At 38.5% G+C, this 23,028-nt stretch overlaps 39 non-coding genes across 39 annotated transcripts; 23 read left to right on the top strand and 16 right to left on the bottom strand.

The window, feature by feature from the left end:
* The first annotated feature begins 301 nt into the window (after positions 1–301).
* On the top strand, positions 302–373 carry trnaq-cug (transfer RNA glutamine (anticodon CUG)). Its single transcript has one exon. It is a non-coding gene; the product is annotated as a tRNA-Gln (tRNA).
* Positions 374–673: 300 nt separating this feature from the next.
* trnaq-cug (transfer RNA glutamine (anticodon CUG)) lies at positions 674–745 on the top strand. Its single transcript has one exon. It is a non-coding gene; the product is annotated as a tRNA-Gln (tRNA).
* Positions 746–962: 217 nt separating this feature from the next.
* On the bottom strand, positions 963–1,035 carry trnaf-gaa (transfer RNA phenylalanine (anticodon GAA)). The gene has a single exon. It is a non-coding gene; the product is annotated as a tRNA-Phe (tRNA).
* A 1,202-nt stretch (positions 1,036–2,237) lies between these two features.
* Positions 2,238–2,309, top strand: trnaq-cug (transfer RNA glutamine (anticodon CUG)). The gene has a single exon. It is a non-coding gene; the product is annotated as a tRNA-Gln (tRNA).
* A 335-nt stretch (positions 2,310–2,644) lies between these two features.
* On the bottom strand, positions 2,645–2,717 carry trnaf-gaa (transfer RNA phenylalanine (anticodon GAA)). Its single transcript has one exon. It is a non-coding gene; the product is annotated as a tRNA-Phe (tRNA).
* Positions 2,718–3,325: 608 nt separating this feature from the next.
* Positions 3,326–3,397, top strand: trnaq-cug (transfer RNA glutamine (anticodon CUG)). Its single transcript has one exon. It is a non-coding gene; the product is annotated as a tRNA-Gln (tRNA).
* A 335-nt stretch (positions 3,398–3,732) lies between these two features.
* trnaf-gaa (transfer RNA phenylalanine (anticodon GAA)) lies at positions 3,733–3,805 on the bottom strand. The gene has a single exon. It is a non-coding gene; the product is annotated as a tRNA-Phe (tRNA).
* A 608-nt stretch (positions 3,806–4,413) lies between these two features.
* On the top strand, positions 4,414–4,485 carry trnaq-cug (transfer RNA glutamine (anticodon CUG)). Its single transcript has one exon. It is a non-coding gene; the product is annotated as a tRNA-Gln (tRNA).
* A 300-nt stretch (positions 4,486–4,785) lies between these two features.
* Positions 4,786–4,857, top strand: trnaq-cug (transfer RNA glutamine (anticodon CUG)). The gene has a single exon. It is a non-coding gene; the product is annotated as a tRNA-Gln (tRNA).
* A 217-nt stretch (positions 4,858–5,074) lies between these two features.
* trnaf-gaa (transfer RNA phenylalanine (anticodon GAA)) lies at positions 5,075–5,147 on the bottom strand. Its single transcript has one exon. It is a non-coding gene; the product is annotated as a tRNA-Phe (tRNA).
* Positions 5,148–6,342: 1,195 nt separating this feature from the next.
* trnaq-cug (transfer RNA glutamine (anticodon CUG)) lies at positions 6,343–6,414 on the top strand. The gene has a single exon. It is a non-coding gene; the product is annotated as a tRNA-Gln (tRNA).
* A 335-nt stretch (positions 6,415–6,749) lies between these two features.
* On the bottom strand, positions 6,750–6,822 carry trnaf-gaa (transfer RNA phenylalanine (anticodon GAA)). Its single transcript has one exon. It is a non-coding gene; the product is annotated as a tRNA-Phe (tRNA).
* Positions 6,823–7,430: 608 nt separating this feature from the next.
* On the top strand, positions 7,431–7,502 carry trnaq-cug (transfer RNA glutamine (anticodon CUG)). The gene has a single exon. It is a non-coding gene; the product is annotated as a tRNA-Gln (tRNA).
* A 335-nt stretch (positions 7,503–7,837) lies between these two features.
* Positions 7,838–7,910, bottom strand: trnaf-gaa (transfer RNA phenylalanine (anticodon GAA)). The gene has a single exon. It is a non-coding gene; the product is annotated as a tRNA-Phe (tRNA).
* Positions 7,911–8,518: 608 nt separating this feature from the next.
* On the top strand, positions 8,519–8,590 carry trnaq-cug (transfer RNA glutamine (anticodon CUG)). Its single transcript has one exon. It is a non-coding gene; the product is annotated as a tRNA-Gln (tRNA).
* Positions 8,591–8,890: 300 nt separating this feature from the next.
* Positions 8,891–8,962, top strand: trnaq-cug (transfer RNA glutamine (anticodon CUG)). Its single transcript has one exon. It is a non-coding gene; the product is annotated as a tRNA-Gln (tRNA).
* Positions 8,963–9,179: 217 nt separating this feature from the next.
* trnaf-gaa (transfer RNA phenylalanine (anticodon GAA)) lies at positions 9,180–9,252 on the bottom strand. The gene has a single exon. It is a non-coding gene; the product is annotated as a tRNA-Phe (tRNA).
* A 1,189-nt stretch (positions 9,253–10,441) lies between these two features.
* trnaq-cug (transfer RNA glutamine (anticodon CUG)) lies at positions 10,442–10,513 on the top strand. Its single transcript has one exon. It is a non-coding gene; the product is annotated as a tRNA-Gln (tRNA).
* Positions 10,514–10,848: 335 nt separating this feature from the next.
* On the bottom strand, positions 10,849–10,921 carry trnaf-gaa (transfer RNA phenylalanine (anticodon GAA)). Its single transcript has one exon. It is a non-coding gene; the product is annotated as a tRNA-Phe (tRNA).
* Positions 10,922–11,529: 608 nt separating this feature from the next.
* Positions 11,530–11,601, top strand: trnaq-cug (transfer RNA glutamine (anticodon CUG)). Its single transcript has one exon. It is a non-coding gene; the product is annotated as a tRNA-Gln (tRNA).
* Positions 11,602–11,936: 335 nt separating this feature from the next.
* On the bottom strand, positions 11,937–12,009 carry trnaf-gaa (transfer RNA phenylalanine (anticodon GAA)). Its single transcript has one exon. It is a non-coding gene; the product is annotated as a tRNA-Phe (tRNA).
* Positions 12,010–12,617: 608 nt separating this feature from the next.
* Positions 12,618–12,689, top strand: trnaq-cug (transfer RNA glutamine (anticodon CUG)). The gene has a single exon. It is a non-coding gene; the product is annotated as a tRNA-Gln (tRNA).
* A 300-nt stretch (positions 12,690–12,989) lies between these two features.
* On the top strand, positions 12,990–13,061 carry trnaq-cug (transfer RNA glutamine (anticodon CUG)). Its single transcript has one exon. It is a non-coding gene; the product is annotated as a tRNA-Gln (tRNA).
* Positions 13,062–13,278: 217 nt separating this feature from the next.
* Positions 13,279–13,351, bottom strand: trnaf-gaa (transfer RNA phenylalanine (anticodon GAA)). The gene has a single exon. It is a non-coding gene; the product is annotated as a tRNA-Phe (tRNA).
* Positions 13,352–14,556: 1,205 nt separating this feature from the next.
* On the top strand, positions 14,557–14,628 carry trnaq-cug (transfer RNA glutamine (anticodon CUG)). The gene has a single exon. It is a non-coding gene; the product is annotated as a tRNA-Gln (tRNA).
* Positions 14,629–14,963: 335 nt separating this feature from the next.
* trnaf-gaa (transfer RNA phenylalanine (anticodon GAA)) lies at positions 14,964–15,036 on the bottom strand. The gene has a single exon. It is a non-coding gene; the product is annotated as a tRNA-Phe (tRNA).
* Positions 15,037–15,644: 608 nt separating this feature from the next.
* Positions 15,645–15,716, top strand: trnaq-cug (transfer RNA glutamine (anticodon CUG)). Its single transcript has one exon. It is a non-coding gene; the product is annotated as a tRNA-Gln (tRNA).
* Positions 15,717–16,016: 300 nt separating this feature from the next.
* trnaq-cug (transfer RNA glutamine (anticodon CUG)) lies at positions 16,017–16,088 on the top strand. Its single transcript has one exon. It is a non-coding gene; the product is annotated as a tRNA-Gln (tRNA).
* Positions 16,089–16,305: 217 nt separating this feature from the next.
* On the bottom strand, positions 16,306–16,378 carry trnaf-gaa (transfer RNA phenylalanine (anticodon GAA)). Its single transcript has one exon. It is a non-coding gene; the product is annotated as a tRNA-Phe (tRNA).
* A 1,163-nt stretch (positions 16,379–17,541) lies between these two features.
* Positions 17,542–17,613, top strand: trnaq-cug (transfer RNA glutamine (anticodon CUG)). The gene has a single exon. It is a non-coding gene; the product is annotated as a tRNA-Gln (tRNA).
* A 335-nt stretch (positions 17,614–17,948) lies between these two features.
* Positions 17,949–18,021, bottom strand: trnaf-gaa (transfer RNA phenylalanine (anticodon GAA)). The gene has a single exon. It is a non-coding gene; the product is annotated as a tRNA-Phe (tRNA).
* Positions 18,022–18,629: 608 nt separating this feature from the next.
* trnaq-cug (transfer RNA glutamine (anticodon CUG)) lies at positions 18,630–18,701 on the top strand. The gene has a single exon. It is a non-coding gene; the product is annotated as a tRNA-Gln (tRNA).
* A 300-nt stretch (positions 18,702–19,001) lies between these two features.
* On the top strand, positions 19,002–19,073 carry trnaq-cug (transfer RNA glutamine (anticodon CUG)). Its single transcript has one exon. It is a non-coding gene; the product is annotated as a tRNA-Gln (tRNA).
* A 217-nt stretch (positions 19,074–19,290) lies between these two features.
* Positions 19,291–19,363, bottom strand: trnaf-gaa (transfer RNA phenylalanine (anticodon GAA)). Its single transcript has one exon. It is a non-coding gene; the product is annotated as a tRNA-Phe (tRNA).
* A 1,200-nt stretch (positions 19,364–20,563) lies between these two features.
* Positions 20,564–20,635, top strand: trnaq-cug (transfer RNA glutamine (anticodon CUG)). Its single transcript has one exon. It is a non-coding gene; the product is annotated as a tRNA-Gln (tRNA).
* A 335-nt stretch (positions 20,636–20,970) lies between these two features.
* Positions 20,971–21,043, bottom strand: trnaf-gaa (transfer RNA phenylalanine (anticodon GAA)). The gene has a single exon. It is a non-coding gene; the product is annotated as a tRNA-Phe (tRNA).
* A 608-nt stretch (positions 21,044–21,651) lies between these two features.
* Positions 21,652–21,723, top strand: trnaq-cug (transfer RNA glutamine (anticodon CUG)). Its single transcript has one exon. It is a non-coding gene; the product is annotated as a tRNA-Gln (tRNA).
* A 300-nt stretch (positions 21,724–22,023) lies between these two features.
* Positions 22,024–22,095, top strand: trnaq-cug (transfer RNA glutamine (anticodon CUG)). The gene has a single exon. It is a non-coding gene; the product is annotated as a tRNA-Gln (tRNA).
* A 217-nt stretch (positions 22,096–22,312) lies between these two features.
* trnaf-gaa (transfer RNA phenylalanine (anticodon GAA)) lies at positions 22,313–22,385 on the bottom strand. Its single transcript has one exon. It is a non-coding gene; the product is annotated as a tRNA-Phe (tRNA).
* Between the last annotated feature and the right edge of the window lie 643 nt (positions 22,386–23,028).

Genomic DNA, 23,028 nt, shown 5'->3' with positions numbered 1-23,028 from the left:
TAGTAGAGTCTAAGATTAGAGGATCTTTAAATTTCGAGTCTATTCAAACTAGTTGAGGTTATTTCTGAGTTAAGAGCAAATGACTTTTGTAAGTCGCTCTGGATAAGAGCTTCTGCTAAATGCCTTAAATGTAAATAAGTTGATTATCCTACAATAATACAATTGTTTAATATTTGAGTGTCCTGTGGTGTAGCAGTTCACACACGGGATGTGTAGATATTACATTAAGAGTCTGAACTAGTGTGCTTTATCTTAACGTGTAGCCTCTGTGGACGAGAAGCATGAACTTTGTGGGTGTACTGGTTCCATGGTGTAATGGTTAGCACTCTGGACTCTGAATCCAGCGATCCGAGTTCAAATCTCGGTGGGACCTGGTGCTTTTGGGAAAAGTCTTGATGGAGACAGTTCACCCGAAATGTTTAGAGATTATATTTAACGCTTGAAAAAGTGTGGAAAAGTCTTGGGCAAGTCTTGATAGATCCTGAACTGGCTCCATAAAGGTCTTGTGTATTGTACTCCACTGCAGTCACAGTTCATTACAGTAAATATACAATTATTGAAAGTAAGTGAAAAGAGTGAAACCTCTTAATATAGGTCATTTACAATGTGTCTGCACCGAGTTAATTATTTTATTATTTTCTATTACCTTGGAGGCGATGCTGCTGGACACAGCGGTTCCATAGTGTAATGGTTAGCACTCTGGACTCTGAATCCAGCGATCCGATTTCAAATCTCGGTGGGACCTGCGGAAACCTTTTTAAGGTGGTGTGATTTCTTGTGTTTCACTTTCAGTTGTTGTAGAGGATTTTCTGCTTAGTCAACAAGACTGTCTTTCACCCCAAAACAGCATATTTTGGGGGGCAGTGAGCACAAGGTATCTAGTATAGACATAAAAATATGTGATGGTGAGTAATGCTTTAATGTAATGGGTAGAAGGCATGGGTACAAAACTACACCCCTTCTGCCGAAACCCGGGATCGAACCAGGGACCTTTAGATCTTCAGTCTAACGCTCTCCCAACTGAGCTATTTCGGCTTGCAGGAGTTCAATGGTTGCGTTTTTGACGCGTCTAAGAATGGAAAAGTGTACAACCGTGAAGGGTAGACATCCTGAGATGCTTTTTTGGGGTAGTGATCACAAGTTCTCTACTTGGGCCACAGTAGACCACGGTAGTAGCCCGCCTCTCTGTGTCTCTGCTTTACAGGTAAATCTCACGTCATTCCACATTTTAGGAAATATTTATATGTATAAAAAAATTTCCAAGCCAAATTTGTAAATAATGTTGAGCCTAATGTTGTTTTTAAAACCAAAAAGAAATCAATGTTTTTTTTCCCCCTTTATCTGAAACGTTCAAACAAAAAACGAACAAACGAACAAAAAACTTTCGTATATATATATATATATATATATATATATATATATATATATATATATATATATATATATATACTTTTTCTAATAATGCAAAATAAATAAATAAATAAATAAATAAGGGCCCGTCCTAAAGCAGTAATAAACATGATGCCTTAACTCACTGCTGATACAGATGGGCTGTTTATTTTGCTATTACTCTTCGTTTTGGTTAGTGAATGTAGATAATTAGGTTGTATTTTTGTTTCTTTTTGTGGACAAAATATTTATTTGAATATGTTCTGATATTTTAATCACGTTTCCATCAAGAACGGACCAGCCCCTCCGTATTTGATGGCGATGGTCAAAAGCCGATCCGCACGGAGAGCCCTCCCAGCTTCAAGTACCGCTCGGCTCGACCCGCCATCCCTCAAAATCCATGTAAGACAAGTGGTGGAATGAACTTCCCCTGGGTGTCCGAACAGCAGAGTCGCTCGCTGTCTTCAAACCAGACTGAAGACCCTTCTTTTCTGAGAGCACTTGGGCCAATAGTAGAGTGGTCACCTTATTGACTTGTGTTTAGTAGAGTCTAAGATTAGAGGATCTTTAAATTTCGAGTCTATTCAAACTAGTTGAGGTTATTTCTGAGTTAAGAGCAAATGACTTTTGTAAGTCGCTCTGGATAAGAGCTTCTGCTAAATGCCTTAAATGTAAATGTAAATAAGTTGATTATCCTACAATAATACAATTGTTTAATATTTGAGTGTCCTGTGGTGTAGCAGTTCACACACGGGATGTGTAGATATTACATTAAGAGTCTGAACTAGTGTGCTTTATCTTAACGTGTAGCCTCTGTGGACGAGAAGCATGAACGTTGTGGGTGTACTGGTTCCATGGTGTAATGGTTAGCACTCTGGACTCTGAATCCAGCAATCCGAGTTCAAATCTCGGTGGGACCTGATGCTTTTGGGAAAAGTCTTGATGGAGACAGTTCACCCGAAATGTTTAGAGATGATATTTAACGCTTGAAATAGTGTGGAAAAGTCTTGGGCAAGTCTTGATGGATCCTGAACTGGCTCCATAAAGGTCTTGTGTATTGTACTCCACTGCAGTCACAGTTCATTACAGTAAATATACAAACATTGAAAGCAAGTGAAAAGAGTGAAATCTCTTAATATAGGTCATTTACAATGTGTCTGCACCGAGTTAATTATTTTATTATTTTCTATTACAGAGAATTTCCCCACTGCGGGACTAATAAAGGACTATCTTAGGTACAAAAGACCACCCCTTCTGCCGAAACCCGGGATCGAACCAGGGACCTTTAGATCTTCAGTCTAACGCTCTCCCAACTGAGCTATTTCGGCTCGCATGAATTTTATGGTTGCGTTTTTGACGCGTCTAAGAATGGAAAAGTGTACAACCGTGAAGGGTCGACATCCTGAGATTCTTTTTTGGGGTACTGATCACAAGTTCTCTACTTGGGCCACAGTAGACCACGATAGTAGCCCGCCTCTCTGTGTCTCTGCTTTACAGGTAAATCTCACGTCATTCCAAATTTTAGGAAACGTTTATATTTATAAAAAAAAAAATTCTAACCAAATTTGTAAATAATGTTGAGCCTAATGTTGTTTTTAAATCCAAAAAGAAATCAATGTTTTTTTCTCTTTATCTCAAACGTTCAAACAAAAAACGAACAAACGAAAAAAAAACTTTCGTTATTTCGTTAAGGTTATTTCTGAGTTAATACCAAATCACTTTTGTAAGTCGCTCTGGATAAGAGCTTCTGCTAAATGCCTTAAATGTAAATAAGTTGATTATCCTACAATAATACAATTGTTTAATATTTGAGTGTCCTGTGGTGTAGCAGTTCACACACGGGATGTGTAGATATTACATTAAGAGTCTGAACTAGTGTGCTTTATCTTAACGTGTAGCCTCTGTGGACGAGAAGCATGAACGTTGTGGTTGTACTGGTTCCATGGTGTAATGGTTAGCACTCTGGACTCTGAATCCAGCGATCCGAGTTCAAATCTCGGTGGGACCTGATGCTTTTGGGAAAAGTCTTGATGGAGACAGTTCACCCGAAATGTTTAGAGATGATATTTAACGCTTGAAATAGTGTGGAAAAGTCTTGGGCAAGTCTTGATTGATCCTGAACTGGCTCCATAAAGGTCTTGTGTATTGTACTCCACTGCAGTCACAGTTCATTACAGTAAATATACAAACATTGAAAGCAAGTGAAAAGAGTGAAATCTCTTAATATAGGTCATTTACAATGTGTCTGCACCGAGTTAATTATTTTATTATTTTCTATTACAGAGAATTTCCCCACTGCGGGACTAATAAAGGACTATCTTAGGTACAAAAGACCACCCCTTCTGCTGAAACCCGGGATCGAACCAGGGACCTTTAGATCTTCAGTCTAACGCTCTCCCAACTGAGCTATTTCGGCTCGCAGGAACTTTATGGTTGCGTTTTTGACGCGTCTAAGAATGGAAAAGTGTACAACCGTGAAGGGTCGACATCCTGAGATTCTTTTTTGGGGTACTGATCACAAGTTCTCTACTTGGGCCACAGTAGACCACGATAGTAGCCCGCCTCTCTGTGTCTCTGCTTTACAGGTAAATCTCACGTCATTCCAAATTTTAGGAAACGTTTATATTTATAAAAAAAAAAATTCTAACCAAATTTGTAAATAATGTTGAGCCTAATGTTGTTTTTAAATCCAAAAAGAAATCAATGTTTTTTTCTCTTTATCTCAAACGTTCAAACAAAAAACGAACAAACGAAAAAAAAACTTTCGTTATTTCGTTAAGGTTATTTCTGAGTTAATACCAAATCACTTTTGTAAGTCGCTCTGGATAAGAGCTTCTGCTAAATGCCTTAAATGTAAATAAGTTGATTATCCTACAATAATACAATTGTTTAATATTTGAGTGTCCTGTGGTGTAGCAGTTCACACACGGGATGTGTAGATATTACATTAAGAGTCTGAACTAGTGTGCTTTATCTTAACGTGTAGCCTCTGTGGACGAGAAGCATGAACGTTGTGGGTGTACTGGTTCCATGTTGTAATGGTTAGCACTCTGGACTCTGAATCCAGCGATCCGAGTTCAAATCTCGGTGGGACCTGGTGCTTTTGGGAAAAGTCTTGATGGAGACAGTTCACCCGAAATGTTTAGAGATTATATTTAACGCTTGAAAAAGTGTGGAAAAGTCTTGGGCAAGTCTTGATAGATCCTGAACTGGCTCCATAAAGGTCTTGTGTATTGTACTCCACTGCAGTCACAGTTCATTACAGTAAATATACAATTATTGAAAGTAAGTGAAAAGAGTGAAACCTCTTAATATAGGTCATTTACAATGTGTCTGCACCGAGTTAATTATTTTATTATTTTCTATTACCTTGGAGGCGATGCTGCTGGACACAGCGGTTCCATAGTGTAATGGTTAGCACTCTGGACTCTGAATCCAGCGATCCGATTTCAAATCTCGGTGGGACCTGCGGAAACCTTTTTAAGGTGGTGTGATTTCTTGTGTTTCACTTTCAGTTGTTGTAGAGGATTTTCTGCTTAGTCAACAAGACTGTCTTTCACCCCAAAACAGCATATTTTGGGGGGCAGTGAGCACAAGGTATCTAGTATAGACATAAAAATATGTGATGGTGAGTAATGCTTTAATGTAATGGGTAGAAGGCATGGGTACAAAACTACACCCCTTCTGCCGAAACCCGGGATCGAACCAGGGACCTTTAGATCTTCAGTCTAACGCTCTCCCAACTGAGCTATTTCGGCTTGCAGGAGTTCAATGGTTGCGTTTTTGACGCGTCTAAGAATGGAAAAGTGTACAACCGTGAAGGGTAGACATCCTGAGATGCTTTTTTGGGGTAGTGATCACAAGTTCTCTACTTGGGCCACAGTAGACCACGGTAGTAGCCCGCCTCTCTGTGTCTCTGCTTTACAGGTAAATCTCACGTCATTCCACATTTTAGGAAATATTTATATGTATAAAAAAAATTTTCAAGCCAAATTTGTAAATAATGTTGAGCCTAATGTTGTTTTTAAAACCAAAAAGAAATCAATGTTTTTATTCCCCCTTTATCTGAAACGTTCAAACAAAAAACGAACAAACGAACAAAAAACTTTCGTATATATATATATATATATATATATATATATATATATATATATATATATATATATATACTTTTTCTAATAATGCAAAATAAATAAATAAATAAATAAGGGCCGGTCCTAAAGCAGTAATAAACATGATGCCTTAACTCACTGCTGATACAGATGGGCTGTTTATTTTGCTATTACTCTTCGTTTTGGTTAGTGAATGTAGATAATTAGGTTGTATTTTTGTTTCTTTTTGTGGACAAAATATTTATTTGAATATGTTCTGATATTTTAATCACGTTTCCATCAAGAACGGACCAGCCCCTCCGTATTTGATGGCGATGGTCAAAAGCCGATCCGCACGGAGAGCCCTCCCAGCTTCAAGTACCGCTCGGCTCGACCCGCCATCCCTCAAAATCCATGTAAGACAAGTGGTGGAATGAACTTCCCCTGGGTGTCCGAACAGCAGAGTCGCTCGCTGTCTTCAAACCAGACTGAAGACCCTTCTTTTCTGAGAGCACTTGGGCCAATAGTAGAGTGGTCACCTTATTGACTTGTGTTTAGTAGAGTCTAAGATTAGAGGATCTTTAAATTTCGAGTCTATTCAAACTAGTTGAGGTTATTTCTGAGTTAAGAGCAAATGACTTTTGTAAGTCGCTCTGGATAAGAGCTTCTGCTAAATGCCTTAAATGTAAATGTAAATAAGTTGATTATCCTACAATAATACAATTGTTTAATATTTGAGTGTCCTGTGGTGTAGCAGTTCACACACGGGATGTGTAGATATTACATTAAGAGTCTGAACTAGTGTGCTTTATCTTAACGTGTAGCCTCTGTGGACGAGAAGCATGAACGTTGTGGGTGTACTGGTTCCATGGTGTAATGGTTAGCACTCTGGACTCTGAATCCAGCGATCCGAGTTCAAATCTCGGTGGGACCTGATGCTTTTGGGAAAAGTCTTGATGGAGACAGTTCACCCGAAATGTTTAGAGATGATATTTAACGCTTGAAATAGTGTGGAAAAGTCTTGGGCAAGTCTTGATGGATCCTGAACTGGCTCCATAAAGGTCTTGTGTATTGTACTCCACTGCAGTCACAGTTCATTACAGTAAATATACAAACATTGAAAGCAAGTGAAAAGAGTGAAATCTCTTAATATAGGTCATTTACAATGTGTCTGCACCGAGTTAATTATTTTATTATTTTCTATTACAGAGAATTTCCCCACTGCGGGACTAATAAAGGACTATCTTAGGTACAAAAGACCACCCCTTCTGCCGAAACCCGGGATCGAACCAGGGACCTTTAGATCTTCAGTCTAACGCTCTCCCAACTGAGCTATTTCGGCTCGCAGGAACTTTATGGTTGCGTTTTTGACGCGTCTAAGAATGGAAAAGTGTACATCCGTGAAGGGTCGACATCCTGAGATTCTTTTTTGGGGTACTGATCACAAGTTCTCTACTTGGGCCACAGTAGACCACGATAGTAGCCCGCCTCTCTGTGTCTCTGCTTTACAGGTAAATCTCACGTCATTCCAAATTTTAGGAAACGTTTATATTTATAAAAAAAAAAATTCTAACCAAATTTGTAAATAATGTTGAGCCTAATGTTGTTTTTAAATCCAAAAAGAAATCAATGTTTTTTTCTCTTTATCTCAAACGTTCAAACAAAAAACGAACAAACGAACAAAAAACTTTCGTTATTTCGTTAAGGTTATTTCTGAGTTAATACCAAATCACTTTTGTAAGTCGCTCTGGATAAGAGCTTCTGCTAAATGCCTTAAATGTAAATAAGTTGATTATCCTACAATAATACAATTGTTTAATATTTGAGTGTCCTGTGGTGTAGCAGTTCACACACGGGATGTGTAGATATTACATTAAGAGTCTGAACTAGTGTGCTTTATCTTAACGTGTAGCCTCTGTGGACGAGAAGCATGAACTTTGTGGTTGTACTGGTTCCATGGTGTAATGGTTAGCACTCTGGACTCTGAATCCAGCGATCCGAGTTCAAATCTCGGTGGGACCTGATGCTTTTGGGAAAAGTCTTGATGGAGACAGTTCACCCGAAATGTTTAGAGATGATATTTAACGCTTGAAATAGTGTGGAAAAGTCTTGGGCAAGTCTTGATTGATCCTGAACTGGCTCCATAAAGGTCTTGTGTATTGTACTCCACTGCAGTCACAGTTCATTACAGTAAATATACAAACATTGAAAGCAAGTGAAAAGAGTGAAATCTCTTAATATAGGTCATTTACAATGTGTCTGCACCGAGTTAATTATTTTATTATTTTCTATTACAGAGAATTTCCCCACTGCGGGACTAATAAAGGACTATCTTAGGTACAAAAGACCACCCCTTCTGCTGAAACCCGGGATCGAACCAGGGACCTTTAGATCTTCAGTCTAACGCTCTCCCAACTGAGCTATTTCGGCTCGCAGGAACTTTATGGTTGCGTTTTTGACGCGTCTAAGAATGGAAAAGTGTACAACCGTGAAGGGTCGACATCCTGAGATTCTTTTTTGGGGTACTGATCACAAGTTCTCTACTTGGGCCACAGTAGACCACGATAGTAGCCCGCCTCTCTGTGTCTCTGCTTTACAGGTAAATCTCACGTCATTCCAAATTTTAGGAAACGTTTATATTTATAAAAAAAAAAATTCTAACCAAATTTGTAAATAATGTTGAGCCTAATGTTGTTTTTAAATCCAAAAAGAAATCAATGTTTTTTTCTCTTTATCTCAAACGTTCAAACAAAAAACGAACAAACGAAAAAAAAACTTTCGTTATTTCGTTAAGGTTATTTCTGAGTTAATACCAAATCACTTTTGTAAGTCGCTCTGGATAAGAGCTTCTGCTAAATGCCTTAAATGTAAATAAGTTGATTATCCTACAATAATACAATTGTTTAATATTTGAGTGTCCTGTGGTGTAGCAGTTCACACACGGGATGTGTAGATATTACATTAAGAGTCTGAACTAGTGTGCTTTATCTTAACGTGTAGCCTCTGTGGACGAGAAGCATGAACGTTGTGGGTGTACTGGTTCCATGTTGTAATGGTTAGCACTCTGGACTCTGAATCCAGCGATCCGAGTTCAAATCTCGGTGGGACCTGGTGCTTTTGGGAAAAGTCTTGATGGAGACAGTTCACCCGAAATGTTTAGAGATTATATTTAACGCTTGAAAAAGTGTGGAAAAGTCTTGGGCAAGTCTTGATAGATCCTGAACTGGCTCCATAAAGGTCTTGTGTATTGTACTCCACTGCAGTCACAGTTCATTACAGTAAATATACAATTATTGAAAGTAAGTGAAAAGAGTGAAACCTCTTAATATAGGTCATTTACAATGTGTCTGCACCGAGTTAATTATTTTATTATTTTCTATTACCTTGGAGGCGATGCTGCTGGACACAGCGGTTCCATAGTGTAATGGTTAGCACTCTGGACTCTGAATCCAGCGATCCGATTTCAAATCTCGGTGGGACCTGCGGAAACCTTTTTAAGGTGGTGTGATTTCTTGTGTTTCACTTTCAGTTGTTGTAGAGGATTTTCTGCTTAGTCAACAAGACTGTCTTTCACCCCAAAACAGCATATTTTGGGGGGCAGTGAGCACAAGGTATCTAGTATAGACATAAAAATATGTGATGGTGAGTAATGCTTTAATGTAATGGGTAGAAGGCATGGGTACAAAACTACACCCCTTCTGCCGAAACCCGGGATCGAACCAGGGACCTTTAGATCTTCAGTCTAACGCTCTCCCAACTGAGCTATTTCGGCTTGCAGGAGTTCAATGGTTGCGTTTTTGACGCGTCTAAGAATGGAAAAGTGTACAACCGTGAAGGGTAGACATCCTGAGATGCTTTTTTGGGGTAGTGATCACAAGTTCTCTACTTGGGCCACAGTAGACCACGGTAGTAGCCCGCCTCTCTGTGTCTCTGCTTTACAGGTAAATCTCACGTCATTCCACATTTTAGGAAATATTTATATGTATAAAAAAAATTTTCAAGCCAAATTTGTAAATAATGTTGAGCCTAATGTTGTTTTTAAAACCAAAAAGAAATCAATGTTTTTATTCCCCCTTTATCTGAAACGTTCAAACAAAAAACGAACAAACGAACAAAAAACTTTCGTATATATATATATATATATATATATATATATATATATATATATATATATATACTTTTTCTAATAATGCAAAATAAATAAATAAATAAATAAGGGCCGGTCCTAAAGCAGTAATAAACATGATGCCTTAACTCACTGCTGATACAGATGGGCTGTTTATTTTGCTATTACTCTTCGTTTTGGTTAGTGAATGTAGATAATTAGGTTGTATTTTTGTTTCTTTTTGTGGACAAAATATTTATTTGAATATGTTCTGATATTTTAATCACGTTTCCATCAAGAACGGACCAGCCCCTCCGTATTTGATGGCGATGGTCAAAAGCCGATCCGCACGGAGAGCCCTCCCAGCTTCAAGTACCGCTCGGCTCGACCCGCCATCCCTCAAAATCCATGTAAGACAAGTGGTGGAATGAACTTCCCCTGGGTGTCCGAACAGCAGAGTCGCTCGCTGTCTTCAAACCAGACTGAAGACCCTTCTTTTCTGAGAGCACTTGGGCCAATAGTAGAGTGGTCACCTTATTGACTTGTGTTTAGTAGAGTCTAAGATTAGAGGATCTTTAAATTTCGAGTCTATTCAAACTAGTTGAGGTTATTTCTGAGTTAAGAGCAAATGACTTTTGTAAGTCGCTCTGGATAAGAGCTTCTGCTAAATGCCTTAAATGTAAATGTAAATAAGTTGATTATCCTACAATAATACAATTGTTTAATATTTGAGTGTCCTGTGGTGTAGCAGTTCACACACGGGATGTGTAGATATTACATTAAGAGTCTGAACTAGTGTGCTTTATCTTAACGTGTAGCCTCTGTGGACGAGAAGCATGAACGTTGTGGGTGTACTGGTTCCATGGTGTAATGGTTAGCACTCTGGACTCTGAATCCAGCGATCCGAGTTCAAATCTCGGTGGGACCTGATGCTTTTGGGAAAAGTCTTGATGGAGACAGTTCACCCGAAATGTTTAGAGATGATATTTAACGCTTGAAATAGTGTGGAAAAGTCTTGGGCAAGTCTTGATGGATCCTGAACTGGCTCCATAAAGGTCTTGTGTATTGTACTCCACTGCAGTCACAGTTCATTACAGTAAATATACAAACATTGAAAGCAAGTGAAAAGAGTGAAATCTCTTAATATAGGTCATTTACAATGTGTCTGCACCGAGTTAATTATTTTATTATTTTCTATTACAGAGAATTTCCCCACTGCGGGACTAATAAAGGACTATCTTAGGTACAAAAGACCACCCCTTCTGCCGAAACCCGGGATCGAACCAGGGACCTTTAGATCTTCAGTCTAACGCTCTCCCAACTGAGCTATTTCGGCTCGCAGGAACTTTATGGTTGCGTTTTTGACGCGTCTAAGAATGGAAAAGTGTACATCCGTGAAGGGTCGACATCCTGAGATTCTTTTTTGGGGTACTGATCACAAGTTCTCTACTTGGGCCACAGTAGACCACGATAGTAGCCCGCCTCTCTGTGTCTCTGCTTTACAGGTAAATCTCACGTCATTCCAAATTTTAGGAAACGTTTATATTTATAAAAAAAAAAATTCTAACCAAATTTGTAAATAATGTTGAGCCTAATGTTGTTTTTAAATCCAAAAAGAAATCAATGTTTTTTTCTCTTTATCTCAAACGTTCAAACAAAAAACGAACAAACGAACAAAAAACTTTCGTTATTTCGTTAAGGTTATTTCTGAGTTAATACCAAATCACTTTTGTAAGTCGCTCTGGATAAGAGCTTCTGCTAAATGCCTTAAATGTAAATAAGTTGATTATCCTACAATAATACAATTGTTTAATATTTGAGTGTCCTGTGGTGTAGCAGTTCACACACGGGATGTGTAGATATTACATTAAGAGTCTGAACTAGTGTGCTTTATCTTAACGTGTAGCCTCTGTGGACGAGAAGCATGAACTTTGTGGTTGTACTGGTTCCATGGTGTAATGGTTAGCACTCTGGACTCTGAATCCAGCGATCCGAGTTCAAATCTCGGTGGGACCTGATGCTTTTGGGAAAAGTCTTGATGGAGACAGTTCACCCGAAATGTTTAGAGATGATATTTAACGCTTGAAATAGTGTGGAAAAGTCTTGGGCAAGTCTTGATTGATCCTGAACTGGCTCCATAAAGGTCTTGTGTATTGTACTCCACTGCAGTCACAGTTCATTACAGTAAATATACAAACATTGAAAGCAAGTGAAAAGAGTGAAATCTCTTAATATAGGTCATTTACAATGTGTCTGCACCGAGTTAATTATTTTATTATTTTCTATTACAGAGAATTTCCCCACTGCGGGACTAATAAAGGACTATCTTAGGTACAAAAGACCACCCCTTCTGCTGAAACCCGGGATCGAACCAGGGACCTTTAGATCTTCAGTCTAACGCTCTCCCAACTGAGCTATTTCGGCTCGCAGGAACTTTATGGTTGCGTTTTTGACGCGTCTAAGAATGGAAAAGTGTACAACCGTGAAGGGTCGACATCCTGAGATTCTTTTTTGGGGTACTGATCACAAGTTCTCTACTTGGGCCACAGTAGACCACGATAGTAGCCCGCCTCTCTGTGTCTCTGCTTTACAGGTAAATCTCACGTCATTCCAAATTTTAGGAAACGTTTATATTTATAAAAAAAAAAATTCTAACCAAATTTGTAAATAATGTTGAGCCTAATGTTGTTTTTAAATCCAAAAAGAAATCAATGTTTTTTTCTCTTTATCTCAAACGTTCAAACAAAAAACGAACAAACGAAAAAAAAACTTTCGTTATTTCGTTAAGGTTATTTCTGAGTTAATACCAAATCACTTTTGTAAGTCGCTCTGGATAAGAGCTTCTGCTAAATGCCTTAAATGTAAATAAGTTGATTATCCTACAATAATACAATTGTTTAATATTTGAGTGTCCTGTGGTGTAGCAGTTCACACACGGGATGTGTAGATATTACATTAAGAGTCTGAACTAGTGTGCTTTATCTTAACGTGTAGCCTCTGTGGACGAGAAGCATGAACGTTGTGGGTGTACTGGTTCCATGGTGTAATGGTTAGCACTCTGGACTCTGAATCCAGCGATCCGAGTTCAAATCTCGGTGGGACCTGGTGCTTTTGGGAAAAGTCTTGATGGAGACAGTTCACCCGAAATGTTTAGAGATTATATTTAACGCTTGAAAAAGTGTGGAAAAGTCTTGGGCAAGTCTTGATAGATCCTGAACTGGCTCCATAAAGGTCTTGTGTATTGTACTCCACTGCAGTCACAGTTCATTACAGTAAATATACAATTATTGAAAGTAAGTGAAAAGAGTGAAACCGCTTAATATAGGTCATTTACAATGTGTCTGCACCGAGTTAATTATTTTATTATTTTCTATTACCTTGGAGGCGATGCTGCTGGACGCAGCGGTTCCATAGTGTAATGGTTAGCACTCTGGACTCTGAATCCAGCGATCCGATTTCAAATCTCGGTGGGACCTGCGGAAACCTTTTTAAGGTGGTGTGATTTCTTGTGTTTCACTTTCAGTTGTTGTAGAGGATTTTCTGCTTAGTCAACAAGACTGTCTTTCACCCCAAAACAGCATATTTTGGGGGGCAGTGAGCACAAGGTATCTAGTATAGACATAAAAATATGTGATGGTGAGTAATGCTTTAATGTAATGGGTAGAAGGCATGGGTACAAAACTACACCCCTTCTGCCGAAACCCGGGATCGAACCAGGGACCTTTAGATCTTCAGTCTAACGCTCTCCCAACTGAGCTATTTCGGCTTGCAGGAGCTCAATGGTTGCGTTTTTGACGCGTCTAAGAATGGAAAAGTGTACAACCGTGAAGGGTAGACATCCTGAGATGCTTTTTTGGGGTAGTGATCACAAGTTCTCTACTTGGGCCACAGTAGACCACGGTAGTAGCCCGCCTCTCTGTGTCTCTGCTTTACAGGTAAATCTCACGTCATTCCACATTTTAGGAAATATTTATATGTATAAAAAAAATTTTCAAGCCAAATTTGTAAATAATGTTGAGCCTAATGTTGTTTTTAAAACCAAAAAGAAATCAATGTTTTTATTCCCCCTTTATCTGAAACGTTCAAACAAAAAACGAACAAACGAACAAAAAACTTTCGTATATATATATATATATATATATATATATATATATATATATATATATATATATATATATATATATATACTTTTTCTAATAATGCAAAATAAATAAATAAATAAATAAGGGCCGGTCCTAAAGCAGTAATAAACATGATGCCTTAACTCACTGCTGATACAGATGGGCTGTTTATTTTGCTATTACTCTTCGTTTTGGTTAGTGAATGTAGATAATTAGGTTGTATTTTTGTTTCTTTTTGTGGACAAAATATTTATTTGAATATGTTCTGATATTTTAATCACGTTTCCATCAAGAACGGACCAGCCCCTCCGTATTTGATGGCGATGGTCAAAAGCCGATCCGCACGGAGAGCCCTCCCAGCTTCAAGTACCGCTCGGCTCGACCCGCCATCCCTCAAAATCCATGTAAGACAAGTGGTGGAATGAACTTCCCCTGGGTGTCCGAACAGCAGAGTCGCTCGCTGTCTTCAAACCAGACTGAAGACCCTTCTTTTCTGAGAGCACTTGGGCCAATAGTAGAGTGGTCACCTTATTGACTTGTGTTTAGTAGAGTCTAAGATTAGAGGATCTTTAAATTTCGAGTCTATTCAAACTAGTTGAGGTTATTTCTGAGTTAAGAGCAAATGACTTTTGTAAGTCGCTCTGGATAAGAGCTTCTGCTAAATGCCTTAAATGTAAATGTAAATAAGTTGATTATCCTACAATAATACAATTGTTTAATATTTGAGTGTCCTGTGGTGTAGCAGTTCACACACGGGATGTGTAGATATTACATTAAGAGTCTGAACTAGTGTGCTTTATCTTAACGTGTAGCCTCTGTGGACGAGAAGCATGAACGTTGTGGGTGTACTGGTTCCATGGTGTAATGGTTAGCACTCTGGACTCTGAATCCAGCGATCCGAGTTCAAATCTCGGTGGGACCTGATGCTTTTGGGAAAAGTCTTGATGGAGACAGTTCACCCGAAATGTTTAGAGATGATATTTAACGCTTGAAATAGTGTGGAAAAGTCTTGGGCAAGTCTTGATGGATCCTGAACTGGCTCCATAAAGGTCTTGTGTATTGTACTCCACTGCAGTCACAGTTCATTACAGTAAATATACAAACATTGAAAGCAAGTGAAAAGAGTGAAATCTCTTAATATAGGTCATTTACAATGTGTCTGCACCGAGTTAATTATTTTATTATTTTCTATTACAGAGAATTTCCCCACTGCGGGACTAATAAAGGACTATCTTAGGTACAAAAGACCACCCCTTCTGCCGAAACCCGGGATCGAACCAGGGACCTTTAGATCTTCAGTCTAACGCTCTCCCAACTGAGCTATTTCGGCTCGCAGGAACTTTATGGTTGCGTTTTTGACGCGTCTAAGAATGGAAAAGTGTACATCCGTGAAGGGTCGACATCCTGAGATTCTTTTTTGGGGTACTGATCACAAGTTCTCTACTTGGGCCACAGTAGACCACGATAGTAGCCCGCCTCTCTGTGTCTCTGCTTTACAGGTAAATCTCACGTCATTCCAAATTTTAGGAAACGTTTATATTTATAAAAAAAAAAATTCTAACCAAATTTGTAAATAATGTTGAGCCTAATGTTGTTTTTAAATCCAAAAAGAAATCAATGTTTTTTTCTCTTTATCTCAAACGTTCAAACAAAAAACGAACAAACGAACAAAAAACTTTCGTTATTTCGTTAAGGTTATTTCTGAGTTAATACCAAATCACTTTTGTAAGTCGCTCTGGATAAGAGCTTCTGCTAAATGCCTTAAATGTAAATAAGTTGATTATCCTACAATAATACAATTGTTTAATATTTGAGTGTCCTGTGGTGTAGCAGTTCACACACGGGATGTGTAGATATTACATTAAGAGTCTGAACTAGTGTGCTTTATCTTAACGTGTAGCCTCTGTGGACGAGAAGCATGAACGTTGTGGTTGTACTGGTTCCATGGTGTAATGGTTAGCACTCTGGACTCTGAATCCAGCGATCCGAGTTCAAATCTCGGTGGGACCTGGTGCTTTTGGGAAAAGTCTTGATGGAGACAGTTCACACGAAATGTTTAGAGATTATATTTAACGCTTGAAAAAGTGTGGAAAAGTCTTGGGCAAGTCTTGATAGATCCTGAACTGGCTCCATAAAGGTCTTGTGTATTGTACTCCACTGCAGTCACAGTTCATTACAGTAAATATACAATTATTGAAAGTAAGTGAAAAGAGTGAAACCGCTTAATATAGGTCATTTACAATGTGTCTGCACCGAGTTAATTATTTTATTATTTTCTATTACCTTGGAGGCGATGCTGCTGGACACAGCGGTTCCATAGTGTAATGGTTAGCACTCTGGACTCTGAATCCAGCGATCCGATTTCAAATCTCGGTGGGACCTGCGGAAACCTTTTTAAGGTGGTGTGATTTCTTGTGTTTCACTTTCAGTTGTTGTAGAGGATTTTCTGCTTAGTCAACAAGACTGTCTTTCACCCCAAAACAGCATATTTTGGGGGGCAGTGAGCACAAGGTATCTAGTATAGACATAAAAATATGTGATGGTGAGTAATGCTTTAATGTAATGGGTAGAAGGCATGGGTACAAAACTACACCCCTTCTGCCGAAACCCGGGATCGAACCAGGGACCTTTAGATCTTCAGTCTAACGCTTTCCCAACTGAGCTATTCCGGCTTGCAGGAGCTCAATGGTTGCGTTTTTGACGCGTCTAAGAATGGAAAAGTGTACAACCGTGAAGGGTAGACATCCTGAGATGCTTTTTTGGGGTAGTGATCACAAGTTCTCTACTTGGGCCACAGTAGACCACGGTAGTAGCCCGCCTCTCTGTGTCTCTGCTTTACAGGTAAATCTCACGTCATTCCACATTTTAGGAAATATTTATATGTATAAAAAAAATTTTCAAGCCAAATTTGTAAATAATGTTGAGCCTAATGTTGTTTTTAAAACCAAAAAGAAATCAATGTTTTTTTTCCCCCTTTATCTGAAACGTTCAAACAAAAAACGAACAAACGAACAAAAAACTTTCGTATATATATATATATATATATATATACTTTTTCTAATAATGCAAAATAAATAAATAAATAAATAAGGGCCCGTCCTAAAGCAGTAATAAACATGATGCCTTAACTCACTGCTGATACAGATGGGCTGTTTATTTTGCTATTACTCTTCGTTTTGGTTAGTGAATGTAGATAATTAGGTTGTATTTTTGTTTCTTTTTGTGGACAAAATATTTATTTGAATATGTTCTGATATTTTAATCACGTTTCCATCAAGAACGGACCAGCCCCTCCGTATTTGATGGCGATGGTCAAAAGCCGATCCGCACGGAGAGCCCTCCCAGCTTCAAGTACCGCTCGGCTCGACCCGCCATCCCTCAAAATCCATGTAAGACAAGTGGTGGAATGAACTTCCCCTGGGTGTCCGAACAGCAGAGTCGCTCGCTGTCTTCAAACCAGACTGAAGACCCTTCTTTTCTGAGAGCACTTGGGCCAATAGTAGAGTGGTCACCTTATTGACTTGTGTTTAGTAGAGTCTAAGATTAGAGGATCTTTAAATTTCGAGTCTATTCAAACTAGTTGAGGTTATTTCTGAGTTAAGAGCAAATGACTTTTGTAAGTCGCTCTGGATAAGAGCTTCTGCTAAATGCCTTAAATGTAAATGTAAATAAGTTGATTATCCTACAATAATACAATTGTTTAATATTTGAGTGTCCTGTGGTGTAGCAGTTCACACACGGGATGTGTAGATATTACATTAAGAGTCTGAACTAGTGTGCTTTATCTTAACGTGTAGCCTCTGTGGACGAGAAGCATGAACGTTGTGGGTGTACTGGTTCCATGGTGTAATGGTTAGCACTCTGGACTCTGAATCCAGCGATCCGAGTTCAAATCTCGGTGGGACCTGATGCTTTTGGGAAAAGTCTTGATGGAGACAGTTCACCCGAAATGTTTAGAGATGATATTTAACGCTTGAAATAGTGTGGAAAAGTCTTGGGCAAGTCTTGATGGATCCTGAACTGGCTCCATAAAGGTCTTGTGTATTGTACTCCACTGCAGTCACAGTTCATTACAGTAAATATACAAACATTGAAAGCAAGTGAAAAGAGTGAAATCTCTTAATATAGGTCATTTACAATGTGTCTGCACCGAGTTAATTATTTTATTATTTTCTATTACAGAGAATTTCCCCACTGCGGGACTAATAAAGGACTATCTTAGGTACAAAAGACCACCCCTTCTGCCGAAACCCGGGATCGAACCAGGGACCTTTAGATCTTCAGTCTAACGCTCTCCCAACTGAGCTATTTCGGCTCGCAGGAACTTTATGGTTGCGTTTTTGACGCGTCTAAGAATGGAAAAGTGTACATCCGTGAAGGGTCGACATCCTGAGATTCTTTTTTGGGGTACTGATCACAAGTTCTCTACTTGGGCCACAGTAGACCACGATAGTAGCCCGCCTCTCTGTGTCTCTGCTTTACAGGTAAATCTCACGTCATTCCAAATTTTAGGAAACGTTTATATTTATAAAAAAAAAAATTCTAACCAAATTTGTAAATAATGTTGAGCCTAATGTTGTTTTTAAATCCAAAAAGAAATCAATGTTTTTTTCTCTTTATCTCAAACGTTCAAACAAAAAACGAACAAACGAACAAAAAACTTTCGTTATTTCGTTAAGGTTATTTCTGAGTTAATACCAAATCACTTTTGTAAGTCGCTCTGGATAAGAGCTTCTGCTAAATGCCTTAAATGTAAATAAGTTGATTATCCTACAATAATACAATTGTTTAATATTTGAGTGTCCTGTGGTGTAGCAGTTCACACACGGGATGTGTAGATATTACATTAAGAGTCTGAACTAGTGTGCTTTATCTTAACGTGTAGCCTCTGTGGACGAGAAGCATGAACGTTGTGGTTGTACTGGTTCCATGGTGTAATGGTTAGCACTCTGGACTCTGAATCCAGCGATCCGAGTTCAAATCTCGGTGGGACCTGGTGCTTTTGGGAAAAGTCTTGATGGAGACAGTTCACACGAAATGTTTAGAGATTATATTTAACGCTTGAAAAAGTGTGGAAAAGTCTTGGGCAAGTCTTGATAGATCCTGAACTGGCTCCATAAAGGTCTTGTGTATTGTACTCCACTGCAGTCACAGTTCATTACAGTAAATATACAATTATTGAAAGTAAGTGAAAAGAGTGAAACCGCTTAATATAGGTCATTTACAATGTGTCTGCACCGAGTTAATTATTTTATTATTTTCTATTACCTTGGAGGCGATGCTGCTGGACACAGCGGTTCCATAGTGTAATGGTTAGCACTCTGGACTCTGAATCCAGCGATCCGATTTCAAATCTCGGTGGGACCTGCGGAAACCTTTTTAAGGTGGTGTGATTTCTTGTGTTTCACTTTCAGTTGTTGTAGAGGATTTTCTGCTTAGTCAACAAGACTGTCTTTCACCCCAAAACAGCATATTTTGGGGGGCAGTGAGCACAAGGTATCTAGTATAGACATAAAAATATGTGATGGTGAGTAATGCTTTAATGTAATGGGTAGAAGGCATGGGTACAAAACTACACCCCTTCTGCCGAAACCCGGGATCGAACCAGGGACCTTTAGATCTTCAGTCTAACGCTCTCCCAACTGAGCTATTCCGGCTTGCAGGAGCTCAATGGTTGCGTTCTTGACGCGTCTAAGAATGGAAAAGTGTACAACCGTGAAGGGTAGACATCCTGAGATGCTTTTTTGGGGTAGTGATCACAAGTTCTCTACTTGGGCCACAGTAGACCACGGTAGTAGCCCGCCTCTCTGTGTCTCTGCTTTACAGGTAAATCTCACGTCATTCCACATTTTAGGAAATATTTATATGTATAAAAAACAATTTTCAAGCCAAATTTGTAAATAATGTTGAGCCTAATGTTGTTTTTAAAACCAAAAAGAAATCAATGTTTTTTTTCCCCCTTTATCTGAAACGTTCAAACAAAAAACGAACAAACGAACAAAAAACTTTCGTATATATATATATATATATATATATATATATATATATATATATATATATATATATATATATACTTTTTCTAATAATGCAAAATAAATAAATAAATAAATAAGGGCCCGTCCTAAAGCAGTAATAAACATGATGCCTTAACTCACTGCTGATACAGATGGGCTGTTTATTTTGCTATTACTCTTCGTTTTGGTTAGTGAATGTAGATAATTAGGTTGTATTTTTGTTTCTTTTTGTGGACAAAATATTTATTTGAATATGTTCTGATATTTTAATCACGTTTCCATCAAGAACGGACCAGCCCCTCCGTATTTGATGGCGATGGTCAAAAGCCGATCCGCACGGAGAGCCCTCCCAGCTTCAAGTACCGCTCGGCTCGACCCGCCATCCCTCAAAATCCATGTAAGACAAGTGGTGGAATGAACTTCCCCTGGGTGTCCGAACAGCAGAGTCGCTCGCTGTCTTCAAACCAGACTGAAGACCCTTCTTTTCTGAGAGCACTTGGGCCAATAGTAGAGTGGTCACCTTATTGACTTGTGTTTAGTAGAGTCTAAGATTAGAGGATCTTTAAATTTCGAGTCTATTCAAACTAGTTGAGGTTATTTCTGAGTTAAGAGCAAATGACTTTTGTAAGTCGCTCTGGATAAGAGCTTCTGCTAAATGCCTTAAATGTAAATGTAAATAAGTTGATTATCCTACAATAATACAATTGTTTAATATTTGAGTGTCCTGTGGTGTAGCAGTTCACACACGGGATGTGTAGATATTACATTAAGAGTCTGAACTAGTGTGCTTTATCTTAACGTGTAGCCTCTGTGGACGAGAAGCATGAACGTTGTGGGTGTACTGGTTCCATGGTGTAATGGTTAGCACTCTGGACTCTGAATCCAGCGATCCGAGTTCAAATCTCGGTGGGACCTGATGCTTTTGGGAAAAGTCTTGATGGAGACAGTTCACCCGAAATGTTTAGAGATGATATTTAACGCTTGAAATAGTGTGGAAAAGTCTTGGGCAAGTCTTGATGGATCCTGAACTGGCTCCATAAAGGTCTTGTGTATTGTACTCCACTGCAGTCACAGTTCATTACAGTAAATATACAAACATTGAAAGCAAGTGAAAAGAGTGAAATCTCTTAATATAGGTCATTTACAATGTGTCTGCACCGAGTTAATTATTTTATTATTTTCTATTACAGAGAATTTCCCCACTGCGGGACTAATAAAGGACTATCTTAGGTACAAAAGACCACCCCTTCTGCCGAAACCCGGGATCGAACCAGGGACCTTTAGATCTTCAGTCTAACGCTCTCCCAACTGAGCTATTTCGGCTCGCAGGAACTTTATGGTTGCGTTTTTGACGCGTCTAAGAATGGAAAAGTGTACATCCGTGAAGGGTCGACATCCTGAGATTCTTTTTTGGGGTACTGATCACAAGTTCTCTACTTGGGCCACAGTAGACCACGATAGTAGCCCGCCTCTCTGTGTCTCTGCTTTACAGGTAAATCTCACGTCATTCCAAATTTTAGGAAACGTTTATATTTATAAAAAAAAAAATTCTAACCAAATTTGTAAATAATGTTGAGCCTAATGTTGTTTTTAAATCCAAAAAGAAATCAATGTTTTTTTCTCTTTATCTCAAACGTTCAAACAAAAAACGAACAAACGAAAAAAAAACTTTCGTTATTTCGTTAAGGTTATTTCTGAGTTAATACCAAATCACTTTTGTAAGTCGCTCTGGATAAGAGCTTCTGCTAAATGCCTTAAATGTAAATAAGTTGATTATCCTACAATAATACAATTGTTTAATATTTGAGTGTCCTGTGGTGTAGCAGTTCACACACGGGATGTGTAGATATTACATTAAGAGTCTGAACTAGTGTGCTTTATCTTAACGTGTAGCCTCTGTGGACGAGAAGCATGAACGTTGTGGTTGTACTGGTTCCATGGTGTAATGGTTAGCACTCTGGACTCTGAATCCAGCGATCCGAGTTCAAATCTCGGTGGGACCTGGTGCTTTTGGGAAAAGTCTTGATGGAGACAGTTCACACGAAATGTTTAGAGATTATATTTAACGCTTGAAAAAGTGTGGAAAAGTCTTGGGCAAGTCTTGATAGATCCTGAACTGGCTCCATAAAGGTCTTGTGTATTGTACTCCACTGCAGTCACAGTTCATTACAGTAAATATACAATTATTGAAAGTAAGTGAAAAGAGTGAAACCGCTTAATATAGGTCATTTACAATGTGTCTGCACCGAGTTAATTATTTTATTATTTTCTATTACCTTGGAGGCGATGCTGCTGGACACAGCGGTTCCATAGTGTAATGGTTAGCACTCTGGACTCTGAATCCAGCGATCCGATTTCAAATCTCGGTGGGACCTGCGGAAACCTTTTTAAGGTGGTGTGATTTCTTGTGTTTCACTTTCAGTTGTTGTAGAGGATTTTCTGCTTAGTCAACAAGACTGTCTTTCACCCCAAAACAGCATATTTTGGGGGGCAGTGAGCACAAGGTATCTAGTATAGACATAAAAATATGTGATGGTGAGTAATGCTTTAATGTAATGGGTAGAAGGCATGGGTACAAAACTACACCCCTTCTGCCGAAACCCGGGATCGAACCAGGGACCTTTAGATCTTCAGTCTAACGCTTTCCCAACTGAGCTATTCCGGCTTGCAGGAGCTCAATGGTTGCGTTTTTGACGCGTCTAAGAATGGAAAAGTGTACAACCGTGAAGGGTAGACATCCTGAGATGCTTTTTTGGGGTAGTGATCACAAGTTCTCTACTTGGGCCACAGTAGACCACGGTAGTAGCCCGCCTCTCTGTGTCTCTGCTTTACAGGTAAATCTCACGTCATTCCACATTTTAGGAAATATTTATATGTATAAAAAAAATTTTCAAGCCAAATTTGTAAATAATGTTGAGCCTAATGTTGTTTTTAAAACCAAAAAGAAATCAATGTTTTTTTTCCCCCTTTATCTGAAACGTTCAAACAAAAAACGAACAAACGAACAAAAAACTTTCGTATATATATATATATATATATATATATATATATATATATATATATATATATATATATATATATATATATATACTTTTTCTAATAATGCAAAATAAATAAATAAATAAATAAGGGCCCGTCCTAAAGCAGTAATAAACATGATGCCTTAACTCACTGCTGATACAGATGGGCTGTTTATTTTGCTATTACTCTTCGTTTTGGTTAGTGAATGTAGATAATTAGGTTGTATTTTTGTTTCTTTTTGTGGACAAAATATTTATTTGAATATGTTCTGATATTTTAATCACGTT

Source organism: Salminus brasiliensis, chromosome 24 (assembly GCF_030463535.1).
Source record: "Salminus brasiliensis chromosome 24, fSalBra1.hap2, whole genome shotgun sequence".
NCBI classification, from domain to species: domain Eukaryota; kingdom Metazoa; phylum Chordata; class Actinopteri; order Characiformes; family Bryconidae; genus Salminus; species Salminus brasiliensis.
This window is presented reverse-complemented; position numbering and strand designations above follow the sequence as displayed.